The following is a 14,968-nucleotide window of genomic DNA, read 5'->3' as shown; positions in this document are numbered from 1 at the left end:
AAAAAAAAGTTAAAAAAAAAATATTTGTATTTTGATCTTAAGAAAGACAATAGTGTGAAAGCCGTCGTTGCAAAAATTCGAGTAAACTGAAATATTACAGATAAAGCCCATGAGGTATTAAAGTAAACATCCACAGCTCTCAAAATCCTGCAGAAAAAATGATTTTGAATCAGCAAATAGGTCTTGTCCGACCAATTCTTGGAAACTACTAATATTAGCGATATTTTGGAGATCCAAAACCTTAGCTTGTGCATGGTCCAAACTTCACTAAGCACTCAAGTATAAATAAGTCTTACAACTCCCTAACGAAAAACTTAATGACTTCAACTTAAATTGCATACTAACCTAGAATTTGGGCTACTTAGTAATTAAAACCTTGTGTGCTTTTGAAATTCTTATCAGTTATGTACTTGAAATTAGACTTTCATTTCATAAAACAAATTTTATTTTGGGATTGAAGTTTGTGGATAACTTCACTGGAAACCCTCACGAGACAACACTCGTCCACTAGGGTAACCTAGGGGTTTAACGGCTTGTTGCACGTGCTAAGTACAATCGTAATGCTCTACGAAAGTGAGTATTTATCTTAGTTCATATATATTTATATATAATAAATACAACTTTTGCACTCCCATTTTATCATTGTCGCACTAAATTGCTAGAGACTGGTAATAAGCTGGTTGGGGGGTGTGATGAGAGCACAAAAGTGCAATCGTCAGACCATCTTAATTAGTATTTTAGCTAATTATTAAAAAAAAAATTAACTAATTAATGTTTTATTTGTGCAAGTAGCCCAATCAGCTCGTTCCCCACATTGTGCTAGCCATCCCACGGTTCATCATCAGCATCACGTCTTCAACATGTAGCGATGTGCCAGCATCCGCGCCGTCCATCAGATCACCATCATCTTCAGCCTTCAATCCCAACGCCCCAAGCCACGTCATCTTCCGCAATCCATTCCAGCAGCCAGTAATCCAGATCCCACGATCAGCAGCCATCCGTTTCAAGGAGTCCCTCAGCTCCTTTCCAAATCAAGCCGAAGCCGCATCCCAACCGTTTAGGTCCCAGATTCACGCCCGTGATCCGGCTCTTTCCATCCGACGCAGCATCCGCAGCTCTTCCGGATTCCAGCCCGTCCGCATCTCAAGCTCTTCCGGTTCCAGCCGTGGCATCCGTCCCAAATCCCAGCTCTTCCATGAACGACTCCTCCCGACGATCACGCTCCCAACTCTTCCGTGATCTTCTCCTCCGCATCCAAGCGTCCGTGCCAGCTCTTCCGAATCCCATCTGATCCTGTGATCCCAGCATGGCCCGAAGAAGCAAGCCGTGATCGTTTCCTCCACTTCTCCTGTTGCTGCCAGCTCGCCCATGCCATGAACGCCCCAATCCGGCACCCAAAGAAGGAAACCCCTCTTCCGTGATCCCAGCAACGCCCGACTCACAGCCGTCCGCATGTCCTCATCTTTCGTGATCAACGCCACAGCCCCCTCCGGCTTCATCCATCCGCGTTTCTCCCATATTTCTTTCCATCCCAGCTCATCCCGTGAGAAGAACAGGGGAGAAGAGAGGATCCCGCACCCGGCCGCCTCTTGCGCGTCCTCCGCGTTCTCCTCCTCGTCCCAGCAACCGCATTCTTCACGCGGTGAAAATCTTCCATATTCACCGCGTCTCCAAGTGCTATAAGAAGGGGGGGAAGAAGGCAGGCAGTGAGAGCTTGGTTGGGGTGGAGGCCAAGAGAGGAGAGGGCTCGGCTGGTTCAAAGGAGAGGAAACAGAGGATTGCTCTGTTTCCTTTGGAAAGAAGAAAGAAAAAAAAAGGGGGAATTAATATTTTATGTCCACCGTGGGAGAGAGAAGGGAGAAGAGATTTGTTTTTTGTTTTATTTTCTTTATTTTATTTGCAAAATAGAAGGAGTATTAGGCCTCTAATCTCCATTTTTATTTGTAATCAGTTATCTTTTTATGAAATTCATCAATTTTCTTTTTTGAAATCCATGTTCTAGGTTCATTTTAATGTTTGCTATATATATGTTGCCCAGAGATGGTCACCCAAGAGGGGGGTGAATTGGGTGTTTTAAAAACTTTTTGTCTAATTAAAAGAAAACACACAAGTATATGTGCAAAAGTGAAACTAAAGTTGTAACCACAGTCAATCGCAAACACAAAGGTTTATAGTGGTTCGGAGCTTCCACTGCTCCTCGGAAAGCCGGGAGTCGACTCCGACCCTGCGAGACGCCTCGGCAGGTACCGGGGACGTCTCCAGACGTGCCAGTTTCTCCTCTACGTGCCAGAGACGTCTCTGGAACACACCGGAGACGTCTCGGCTGCCCCTGATCCGTTTTCTTCATCTCAAAAAATCTTCAATAAATTCTTGAAAAATATGGGAACATGCCTTGACAATTCTTAACAATATTCTAAGTTAAACACCTGAAATGCTCAAGTAAATTGTTAATATAGAGAGAATTATACTCTAGTATTTTGTATTCATCAAAATCCATTAGGGGGTCAACAATCTCCCCCTTTTTGATGATGACAAAACACTGAGTATATGCAAAATTTAAAATTTAAACATATACACAGTATTTGATCAGATGTACAAGTATTGTGTTTTAGCTAGAGCTAGATACAGTATGCATAATTCAATATAGTCAACTGTCAGTTCTATCCTTATGCATAAGTATTGATCTTAGTAGCTCTTTGAGCAATTTGGCATGCCATCTATCACTTTTAGATTTGAATCAAGTTGAAGTGTAAATTAATGAAATATTGATGCTAACAACAATTAAAAGCTAAATACTTTTGACTCCCCCTTTAAAGCCAATATTCTTCAATTTTATCTTTTCTAATTCAACTTTCAAGTATGAGTGTAAATTTTGCATTTTGCATTCCATCCATATATTGGTTCTACTCCCCCTTTTTGTCATCAACAATGAAGGGGACAAATTTTCCTTAGGTGCCTAAAACACGATGCCTATTAAAATTTAGCATTCACGAACCAATCAGTGATTTCCATCAATGAATTCAGCATTCATTTTACTCCCCCTTTATTTTGGAATTTACTTCAGACCTTTCAAATGCAGTTATTACAAGTTGTGCTCCTCCTGTTTAATATGCATTGTCAAGTTGGCAAAGTAGTAAAACGATTGCACATTGTCAAGTTTGAACATTCAAAGTATGTTATGACATTTTCATGGCACATCACAGAATTAGAAACATACACCAAGTTTCAAAAAGAAGGGTATGACATTCATTTGGTATTACAATCATTTGAAGCCATTACAAGGATAAAAAGGCCATTACAAGGATTGATTGCTAATACAAAAGAAAAAGTTTCATATAAGCCTAGGGTTTTACAAAAAGATGAACCCTAGATGTCCACTAACTGTGCCTCACCGGCGACCACGCTCAATAGCCCCAACAGCAGCCTCTATAAACCTATTTATTGCATCCATTAGACTTCTAAAGTGATCTCCTTGAGATTGATTGAGAGCTGTCACTAGTGCTTCAAACTCATGAGTTGCGCTGTCAATCCTTCCTCTAAGTTGGGCAGCCACACTGCCCACATTGCCTTCAGGGCTCGTCAACTCTTGAAGACCATCCGATATGATCTTCAATTCAGCCTGTATCTCACATGATCTTCTAGTTTGGTTTGTTGCCACACAAACCAATTCTGACCCTATAGCTTCCATCTAAATTTTGATTTCCTTCAATTCTTCTAGGAGTGCTTCATGTGAGGTGCGGACGGGAGTTAACTCAGCAGAAATTATTGATCTCATCTCTTCCCTCATCTGCTGGCACATCATAGATGCTAGGGTGTGCATCTGCTCATCTGATAAGGACATCGATCCACAAGCTGGAGGAGGAGGCATGGAAGTGGATGGTCTAGCCGAGTTGGAAGGTACATCAGGAAAGCTCTCCATATGATCTGGAAAAGGCATAGGGCTATGTGGAGGAGAGAGGTGGACAGGCTCCTGATGATGGATCTCAGGCTCTATAGTTTGGGATTTTCTTTTGCAGACCTTAACCCAAGACCCGTCTTTCTTGTGAAACTCCATCCTATGTAATGTGCTCTCGTTGTAGTAATCAGTGTTTCTCAAGGGTTTCTCTGGCTCATTTTCAGGGATAGGAACCTTAAAGTGTTTGAAAAGTAGGGTGAAGACCATCCCATATGGTATGCTAAATCTGGAATACCTATGACATATGGAGATGTAGTTCAACATGAGCCTAGGGAGGTTTAGGGGAATCCCTAGCAAGATGTGGTGCATAATGGCTAAGTCTCGCTCCGAAATGAAATCGAAGCGACCGGTTTTTGGGAACAAGACCCTGTTAATTATGCTCAAAAGCAATCTCATTTCAGCATTGAGGTCTTGGGACTTGATTATGTCAAGAGGACCGCAGTCTTCTCTATCTAGGATTAGGTTTAAGGCAACTTCCCTTTGGGGATGTGAGGTCGGAGCCTCACCGTACTTGGGTATTTGTAACACACTAGATAAGATGTCCTCATTGATTTCTACCAATGTGCCTCGGACATATCCGGTATACCCCGAGCTCCCTAAGGCCAAATTGCTAAAGATTTCTCTCATTAGGCCGGGATAGGTTGACATATTTAGGGAACATAGGTATTCCCAACCTTGGGCACGGAGTCTCTCTCCAATAGAGAACCCCTCACTAGCTAGAAAATGAAAATCAATGTATCTACCTGTGGTTACTGTGCGATTCACACAGGAGGGGGTCACGGTTGGCGGAGCAACCGGAGGAGACGGCGCGGAGGACTCTTCCCTCCGTTCCTCATCGTTTGTCACCCTAGGACGCCTCCCACCCGTATGCCTAGCTTTCTTAGGTGCCATTGATTGGAAATCTAGGGAAATGGGGAGAGATTTCGGTTTGATTTGTGGTGGAGAGAAGTTGGACGCTAGGGTTTAGGGTTTCGTTGGGGACGAAGGAAAGCAGCTCGGGACGGCTCGAGCTGTTTCAACCTATTTAAAAAAAAAGTTCATTCTGTCCCCGAGACGTCTCCGCGACTAATGCGAGACGTCTCGTCGAGGGGACGTCTCTGTGATTTGCCAGAGACGTCTCCGGCACTGAAAAATTTCAGAACGATTCCTATCTTCTCCCAATTTATTTTGTTTAACCTCAATGATTCGTTTAATTTCTTTTGGCAAATATAAAGTGAGCTTGCTTGTGATCCTTTCCCTTAATAATACATTCTATAAAAGTTTGACAATGATTTTTGAATTATCAATATTGAAATGAGGAATGTTTGACCAAATTTCGAATACCTATGGAATAGGCTCTGAAAATATCTCCATGAAGAGTCCAAGAGAGGGTAACCATCCTCCGGAAAGTCAAACAATTCGTCATCTAACTTTGATAGATTCATGTTTTCACTTATTAGGCACTAGGTTTGCTATATGTGACCTTGAAGTGTATTATTAGTTTGAGTAGTATTCACATGTATCTCTAGAGCTTACAAAGCATTGCATATGCTTGACAAATTAAATCATTCAAGCTATAGTGTAGAAATCAATTCATGCTTGTATTACAAATTCAATCTATTTGCTAGGATCATACAAGCACAAGGCATTCCTTAAAAAGTTGAACCTATCTTTACAAAGGGGCTTTGTAAAGATATCGGCCAATTGATTCTCAGTGCATACATACTCAATCAATACATCATTTTTCAGCACATGATCCCTTATAAAATGATGCCTAATCTCTATGTGTTTTGATTTAGAGTGTTGGACAGAATTTTTTGTTAAATTAATTGCACTTGTATTATCACATCTAATTGGAATGTTGTCCATTTTGATACCAAAATCTTCAAGTTGTTGCTTAATCCAAAGAACTTGGGCACAATAGCTTTCGGCTGCAATGTACTCAGCCTCAGTTGTGGACAAGGCAACTGAATTTTGTTTCTTGCTAAACCAAGAAACCAAGTTAGCACCCAAGAATTGACACGTGCCACTTGTGCTTTTTCTGTCGAGTTTGCACCCGGCAAAATCAGCATCGGAATAAGCAATTAAATTTAAATCAGATTGTTTAGAATACCATAAGCCTGCATTAGATGTCCCTACTAGATATCTGAATATTCTTTTAACAGCTTGCAAGTGTGATTCCTTAGGACATGCTTGGTATCTAGCACACATGCAAACACTGAATAATATGTCTGGTCTACTAGCAGTAAGGTAAAGTAAAGACCCTATCATACCTCTGTACAATTTGCAGTCTATACTTTTACCTTTTTCATCTTTGTCAAGCTTGCAACTTGAGCCCATGGGTGTGCTGATTTCCTTTGCATCCTTCATCTTGAACTTCTCCAACATTTCCTTGATGTATTTGGACTGACTGATGAAGATGCCTTCCTCTGATTGTTTTATTTGTAGCCCAAGGAAGAAGTTTAGCTCACCCATCATGCTCATTTCAAATTCTCCCTACATAAGCTTAGCATACTCTTGACAAAGACTATCATTAGTAGCACCAAAAATTATATCATCCACATAAATTTGCACAAGCAATAAGTCATTCCCTTTTCTTTTAATGAAGAGTGTTTTGTCTACATTTCCTCTTTTAAACTTATTTTCAATTAGGAAATTACTTAATCTTTCATACCATGCCCTAGGGGCTTGCTTAAGTCCATACAATGCTTTATGCAATTTAAAGACATAATCTGGATGTAAGTGGTTTTCAAAACCTGGAGGTTGTTCTACATAAACTTCCTCCATTATATAACCATTTAAAAATGCACTTTTTACATCCATTTGATAGAGTTTGAAATCCATGAAGCATGCATATGCCAAAAGTAGTCTAATAGCCTCTAACCTAGCAACAGGAGCGAAGGTTTCATCAAAATCTATGCCTTCTTCCTGATTGTAGCCTTTGGCTACCAACCTAGCTTTGTTTCTTATTACTACTCCATCTTCATCTAGTTTATTTCTATATACCCACTTGGTGCCTATAATTGAAACATTAGGGGGTCTTTTCATTAGAGTCCAAACTTGATTTCTTTCAAATTGGTTTAATTCATCTTGCATGGCATTTATCCAATTTTTATCTTTTTCGGCTTCCTCTAGTGATTTAGGCTCTATTTGTGAAACGAATGCAAGATAATTACTAGTATTTCTTAAAGAGGATCTTGTTCTTACCCTTTGTGAAGGGTCACCAAGGATTAGATCCCTTGGATGACCATGTGCATACCTCCATTCCCTCGGAAGATCTTGATTTTTTGCTTGAGGTTGATCTTCTCCATCTTGCTGAATTGTATCTTCCTTGATTTCATCTTCAAGTTGCTTGTCTTGTATAGAGAACTCCTTTATTCTGTCTTCAAGTATACCTGCATCACCATCTTCTTCTTTTCTAGAAGAATCTCCATTAGCTTCATCAAAAACAACATGAATGGATTCTTCAACAACGAGAGTTCTCTTGTTGAAGACCTTGTATGCTCTACTAGATGAGGAATAACCTAAGAAGATCCCCTCATCTGATTTAGCACTAAACTTACTTAGATTGTCCTTTCCATTGTTTAAAATAAAGCAGCGACAACCGAAAACATGAAAATAACTTATATTGGGCTTCTTATTTTTCAGCAACTCATAAGGTGTTTTCTTTAAGATAGATCTAACTAAAGCACGGTTTAAAATATGGCAGGCAGTATTGATTGCTTCAGCCCAAAAATACTTTGGTAGATCCGATTTGCACAACATGGTACGAGCTATATCTGCTAGTGTGCGATTCTTCCTTTCTACCATCCCATTTTGTTGGGGTGTCCTACGAGCCGAAAAATTGTGATTGATACCGTTTTCTTCACAAAATTTTTCAAAATGCTGATTTTCAAACTCGGTACCATGATCACTTCTAATTGCTTTTAGTTTAAGATTAAGTTCATTCGAAATTCTATTATGAAACTTGATAAAAGCGGGAAAGGACTCATCTTTGTGGGCAAGAAATGAAACCCATGTAAAACGTGAAAAATCATCAACAATTACAAGACCAAACTTCTTACCCCCTAGACTAGCAGTTCTAGTGGGTCCAAATAGATCCATGTGAATTAGTTCTAAGGGTTTTGATGTTGAGACTATGTTCTTAGATTTGAAAGAGCTTCTTGTTTGTTTTTCTAGTTGACATGCGGCGCAAATCTTGTTCTTTTCAAAGTCTATTTTTGGTAGTCCTTTGACTAGATCTTTTGTAATTAATTTAGAAATTAAATCTATGCTAGCATGCCCTAACCTACGATGCCATAACCAGCTAGTCTCATTGACCTTGGCATCCGTGGCTACAAGACATTGGCCATCCTTCATGGTGAGATCATCAAGGTCTACCATGTAAACATTTCCAAGTCTATGTCCCATAAGTATGATCTCATTGTCAATTGGACTACTAATTATGCACAGGGAAGATTCAAATGACACTTTAAAGCCCTTGTCACAAAATTGACTTATACTTAATAAATTATATTTTAATCCATTAACTAACAATACATTGTCAATAAATGAGGAGGGTGATATGGAGATTTTACCAACGCCAATGATTTGACCTTTAGCATTGTCTCCAAATGTGACTACTCCTCCTTCTTTTGATTTCAAGGTGACGAAAAAGCTCTTGTCACCGGTCATATGCCTTGAGCAACCGCTATCAAGATACCACATTCTCTTTTTGCTCCCGGCTGCAAGGCATACCTGCAAAATAGTTATGTGAAGCTCTTAGGTACCCAAGTTTTCTTGGGTCCTTCTTGGTTAGTGTAGTTGGTTCCCTTAGGCACCCACATTTTAGTTGTGTTTTTACCCTTTACAAGTGTGTTCTTATTGGTTTGAATCTTTCTTTGAATACAAGAATAAGCTCTATGTCCACTTTTCCCACAATAAAAGTATGTAGGTTTTTCAGTTTTGTCATCTTCTGCTTTTACAAAAAAGTTCTTTAGATATTTTTGTTGTTTGCTAGTTTTGTATCCTAATCCGGCTTTATTAAAAACAGCTCTTTGATTAGATAGAATAAGGTTTAATTTTTCCGAGCTATGTGTAAATTTCTGCACAATTGGTTTATACTTGTGTAGCTCATCTTTAAGGTTCAAATTTTCTTTAGCTAATTCTTCCTTATCATTTTTAAGGGATTCAACATTTTGTGCAAGTGAAGTATTACTATTGAGTAGGAGTTTGACTCTTAGATTTAATTCCTTAATGAGTGTTTTTGCCGTTTCATTTTCAATGATAAGTTTTGAATTTTTATCCTTTAGGTCAATGATGCCATCATTTTCATGGCTCTCCTTTTCAATCAATAGGTTTTTAATGTCATCCTTTAGTTTTTGATTGGAGGCCTTTAGTTCTTTATTTTTTGCTCCTAACATACCACAATCATTCATGAGTTCTTGGAAAGCTTCATATAATTCTTCTAAAGTAAAATCTGTAGTTGAGCTTTGACATACCTCATCGTCGTCAAATGCCATGAAACACAAGTTGGCGGTCTCATCCTTCTCTTCCTCGGAGGAGGATGTGTCATTATCATCCCAAGTTGCTTTCAACGCCTTCTTCTTCTTCTTTCCATAGTGCTTCTTCTGTTGAGGGCATTCGGAGCGGATGTGTCCCGGTCTCTTGCAATCATAACATATGATTGGGTTTCTTTCTTTTTCTTTTTCCTTTTTCCAATCATTTCTCCCTCCAAACTTCTTTCTTGGGAAGGTCTTCTTTCTTCTCATGAATTTTTTGAACTTCCTTACTATTAAGCCTAAGTCTTCATCTTCACTTTCTTCTTCACTTTCATTGCTTTCTTCTTCACAAGCACTTGAAGTAGCCTTGAGGGCGATTGTCTTCTTCTTTGGCACATCTTCTTCATGTTGCTTCATTGTGAGCTCATGCGTCATCAATGAGCCCAATAGTTCTTCAAGTGCCAAAGTGTTGAGGTCTTTAGCTTCTACGATCGCCGTGACCTTCGCTTCCCAAACTTTTGGCAAGGACCTGAGAATTTTCCTCATAAGTTCTGAGTTAGTATAAGATTTACCCAAATTCTTTAGACCATTTATTATATCAGTGAAGCGTGTGAACATGCATGAAATAGTTTCATGGGGTTCCATTTTAAATAACTCATATTTGTGAACTAGAATGTTCATTTTAGATTCTTTGACTTGATTAGTACCCTCGTGGGTAACTTCAAGCCTATCCCATATTTCCTTGGCGGAACTACAGGTGGAGACTCTATTAAACTCATTTACATCTAGAGCACAAAACAATGAATTCATGGCTCTAGCATTGAGTTGAACTAACTTACTATCATTCTCATCCCAATCCTCCTCAGGTTTGGGAACCTGAACGCCATTTACCATGTGAGATGGTTCGTGTGGTCCTTTGATTATAACCCTCCACAAGGCATAATCTTGTGCTTGAATAAAGATTCTCATTCTAGTCTTCCAATAGGAATAATTTGTCCCATTGAAGAGTGGAGGTCTATTGGTAGCCTGCCCCTCAGCAGGAACATTGTTGAAGGGTGTTGCCATCTTGATCTTTGGCAAAGACGGTTAGGTCTTCTAGAATACACAGAGCACCTGCTCTGATACCACTTGTTGCCCAGAGATGGTCACCCAAGAGGGGGGTGAATTGGGTGTTTTAAAAACTTTTTGTCTAATTAAAAGAAAACATACAAGTGTATGTGCAAAAGTGAAACTAAAGTTGTAACCACAGTCAATCGCAAACACAAAGGTTTATAGTGGTTCGGAGCTTCCACTGCTCCTACATCCACTCCCCAAACACCTTTGGGAATTTCCACTATAATCAGCGATTACAGTCCGGTAGTTTTTCGAGTGAACTACCCAACTCGTTGTTTTACCCTGGGCTAACAACGAACCCTACAATCCCCCAATTTAACCTAGGCTTGGGACGCCTATCCCTTGTTCCAAGTCCCTTGACTGGAACAAGCACAATATTTGATTATTTTACAAGGATTTAAAAGCTCTTATGAAAGCAAATAGAACAATGAGAAACAACAAAACCGGAAGAACCCTTTTTGCCGTTGAAAGCGTGGATGATGGTGGTTCTTCCGATGTGGATCACGTAGGCTTGAATGCGAGCTTTGATTGCCGAGTGGGAGTGAGTAGATGAGCACGAAATCAAATGAGGAAGACTTGAATGCACTTGATTTCTCCTCTTGAAAGCACTAACTCCCTTGAACCTCTTTCTCTTTCTTCTCTCTTGAATGATCTTGTGTTTGGTTGGTGAGAAGTTATTTAAAGGCACTTAAAAACTCCTTTTTATAGTCCTACAAGCAATAGATCCGTTAGACACAAAAATATGACCGTTTGGAATTCAAACAAACCTGCAAAAGTGTGTCAGTCGCGTCCCAGGCGTTCCGGAGACGTCTCCGCTTGAGCGAGAGACGTCTCTGCTGTATAAAAAATCTTTTGACGATGTTGGAGTCGACTCGACGCTTTCTGGGGACGACTCCGAAGAAGAACAGCTCGACTACTTGTTTTTCTGTTTTTCTGAGAGAGTCGGCTCGGCACTTTACGGGGACGTCTCGGGATGTTTGTGCTTTATGCATGGGGACGACTCCGCGACGTCGGGGACGACTCCGAAGTTTTATCAACGAAAGACAAGTCCTCTGGAATCCCTAAGAGAGTCGACTCCGCGCTTTCTGGGGACGTCTCGGGATGTTTGTGCTTTATGCGTGGGGACGACTCTGCGTCCTTCGGAGACGACTCGCGCGCATCCCTTGAAATCGGCCTTTCTGCCGTCTCTGAGAGAGTCGACTCCGGAAAGCCGGGAGTCGACTCCGACCCTGTGAGACGCCTCGGCAGGTACCGGGGACGTCTCCAGACGTGCCAGTTTCTCCTCTACGTGCCAGAGACGTATCTGGAACACACCGGAGACGTCTCGGCTGCCCCTGATCCGTTTTCTTCATCTCAAAAAATCTTCAATAAATTCTTGAAAAATATGGAAACATGCCTTGACAATTCTTAACAATATTCTAAGTTAAACACCTGAAATGCTCAAGTAAATTGTTAATATAGAGAGAATTATACTCTAGTGTTTTGTATTCATCAAAATCCATTAGGGGGTCAACAATATACAATATATTAATTTTCTTTTATGCAATCCATGCTCTAGGTTTAGTTTAATCTCTGCAATTTATTTTGAAATTCTTAGTTTAAAGATAACTCTGAAATTAATTTTTGCTATTCGACTGGCGATTTTAATTCATATTCTGTCTTTAGAAATCGACCCCTACTCTGCATCCAATTTTAATTGCAAAGTTTTCTTTCTTTCCTTTTGTTTATTTTTAATTAGAAAACGTTCAACATCCCCGACGTAATGTTTTTCTATTATTATTCAAAAATCGATTTTGAATCCAAATGAATGTTTTAATTTTTATGCAACTCCAACCGCCTCCCTGTGGATCGACCTCTTACAACCACTATTCTTCGAGTAGAACAGGTAAGAGTAAAATTAATTTAAACTTTGTTTGTCGATTCTAACAACGATCTGTTTAGCATATTTTTTAGGTAAACAGGAATCGCACAACAATATTTACAATGTGCTTCGAAGAACATAAAAAATATACAAATCAAACTCAATAAATAGTTTAAGAGATACCAGGGGTCGATGGTATCATCATCATCTCTACGAGTAGAAAAAATATCAGGAACCTACAAGAAAAAAATAGAAACTTTAGAAGTTAAAAATACGAAAATCATTATGCTAATACAAAAATATATGATAATTATGTAAAATATTTAAATAGATATAATTATTTATCTGAGGAGGGGCAAACCTATGCAACATAGATGCAATCGGGTTAAGCTAAGCCCTCAAATATTGTATCTCTATCTGATGGCTTTGCCTCGACCATTCCATACCTGTATGATAGCTTTACCTCATTTCCTCCATCTCTATATGATAGCTCAGCCTCATCTCCTTTATCTCTGTATGATGGCTCTGCCTCATTTTCTTCCACTACAACAAAAGCAGTCTTTGCTGACATTTACATGCCGACACTATATAGAAGCGTCGGTAATTTTAGCTCTAACGCCAAAATTTACCAATACTTCTAAGTAACGTCGGCAGATAAGGAACTACAACGATGCTAATTAGCGTCATGCAAAGTACGACGCTTATTAACATTATCAAGAGCCGAATAGAGAAGAAAGGACTTAGACAATACTTAAAAGTGTCGTCGAAGTCTAAAGTGTGCCACGCTTGTAGGCCTAATCCTCTCCAATTTAATTCTCCCCTAATTGCAAACTAAGATGACGTTTTAGAAAACATCATCGGAGGCCAATCGCGCTCCCCCACCCCTCATAAATCCCTATTCGTGTCCGATCCCAACCTCCCCTTTCTCACCGATCCCAACCCCGTTCCCTCCCCCCCCCCCCCCCCCATCCAAAAAACAAAATCCCTAACCCCTCGGCACCCATCATCCCAATCCCCCTTCCTCCCCGATCCCAACCCCCCCTTCCGCCGCCGCCGCCATCTGAAAGTGGAATCCCTCTCTAATCGCTCTCAGCTCTCCCGTCGGTGGTCGGCCGGCCGGCTAGTCTCTCTCCTCGGCTGTTAACGAGGTCTGTTATCTCTCTCTCTCTCTTCCCCAAAACCCTCGCCATAGATCTCGTTTCGTAGCGCTTCTCTCAAGAAAACCACCACCACTCTCCCAGATCTCCGCCGTCGCCTTTGCGTTTTGAAGTGGAATCCCTCTCTAATCGCTCTCAGCTCTCCCGTTGGTGGTCGGCCGGCTGGCCAATCTCTCTCCTCGGCTGTTAACAAGGTTCGTTCTCTCTCTCTCTCTCTCTCTCTCTCTTCCCCAAAATCCTCACCATAGATCTCATTTCGTGGCGCTTCTCCGAAGAAAACCACCACCACTCTGTTCCCAGATCTCCGAAAGCATCCGCCAAAAGGTGAGCTTTTCCCTCTTAGTTTTCTCTGCCATCGTTTCATCTCTTCTCTGGCTACGGTGGAAGGAAGCGTGGAACCAGAGAGAAGGAAGAGGAGACCAGAGCCCGGCTACGGTGAAACGATCCGAGGTAGGCTTATCTGCCTCTCTTTTTCCCTTCTCTTCTCAGTTTCTCGATCTGGTATTGTAGATGATATTTAGGTTATCGATGGCTGATTTGTATGATTTAGGTTGGTATAGCACTGATCTGTTGATGGTTTGGGGTTTTGGGTTTCAGGAAGCCGCATTTTGGTTTGATTAGATGGACTGCAGCGTGGAAGATTGCAAAGAAGCTACTGCAGCCGAGTGCTTTCTGTATCATTTCTACTGTAATTTTTAATTTATAATTTATAAGTATACTTCCTGTGTTATTTCTATTGTAAAACAAAAATCACATAAATTATGCATATATTGTAATATATTGTAATTTGTAAAAAAAATCAATAAATAAGCATCTGTTCTTCTTTTTGTGTTATTTTTATTTATTTATTTATTTATTTTTGTTATCTATCTTGTGCTATTAGAAGAACCAGAATCAGAAGAAACTAGTAATAGAGAATGAAAATTGGATTTTTTTTACAATTAATTTTGTTAATCTCTCTCTAACGATGCTTATAAAGTCCTGTGCTATCCGGCTTTCTTATTATTTTTTTTTAAAAAAACTCTAACGACGCTTTAAAGCGTCGGCAAACTCCAAAACGGGCCAACACTCCAAAGCGTCGGTAAAAAAAATTTCCATCCCCACCCATACGATGCTTTTGGAAGCGTCGGCGTCAAAATTACCGACGCTTATAAGCATCGGTAGAGGCGTTAAAAAGCGTCGGAATAGTCTATTTTTTCTAGAGTGTCCATATCTGAATGATAGCTCTGCCTCATCTCCTCAATCTCTATATGATGGCTCTGCCTCATTTCCTTCATCGCTGCCTTCAGACTACAAATTTTTGCAGGGCTACTACTTTGTTTGACATCTTGGGTATATTTGCTCACTGCAAACAATTAAGTTGGGATAACTCCAACGCTATAACCTCTCACTCGACAATAACTCTCTGAGCCTATTAATTCGG

General features: G+C 40.2%; 1 long non-coding RNA gene across 2 annotated transcripts; it reads left to right on the top strand.

Annotated features, from left to right (window-relative positions):
- The first annotated feature begins 13,308 nt into the window (after nucleotides 1-13,308).
- Nucleotides 13,309-14,379, top strand: LOC120108309. Of its 2 annotated transcripts, XR_005509710.1 has the most exons (4): nucleotides 13,309-13,536; nucleotides 13,630-13,739; nucleotides 13,821-13,995; nucleotides 14,143-14,379. It is a non-coding gene; the product is annotated as an uncharacterized LOC120108309 (long non-coding RNA). The 2 variants fall into 2 exon arrangements; XR_005509709.1 differs by having other exon boundaries at nucleotides 13,630-13,995.
- Nucleotides 14,380-14,968: the final 589 nt, after the last annotated feature.

Source organism: Phoenix dactylifera, unplaced genomic scaffold (genome assembly GCF_009389715.1).
Source record: "Phoenix dactylifera cultivar Barhee BC4 unplaced genomic scaffold, palm_55x_up_171113_PBpolish2nd_filt_p 001266F, whole genome shotgun sequence".
Lineage (NCBI taxonomy): Eukaryota > Viridiplantae > Streptophyta > Magnoliopsida > Arecales > Arecaceae > Phoenix > Phoenix dactylifera.
Note: the sequence above shows the minus strand (reverse complement) of the source record. Positions and strands in the feature narration are given on the sequence as shown.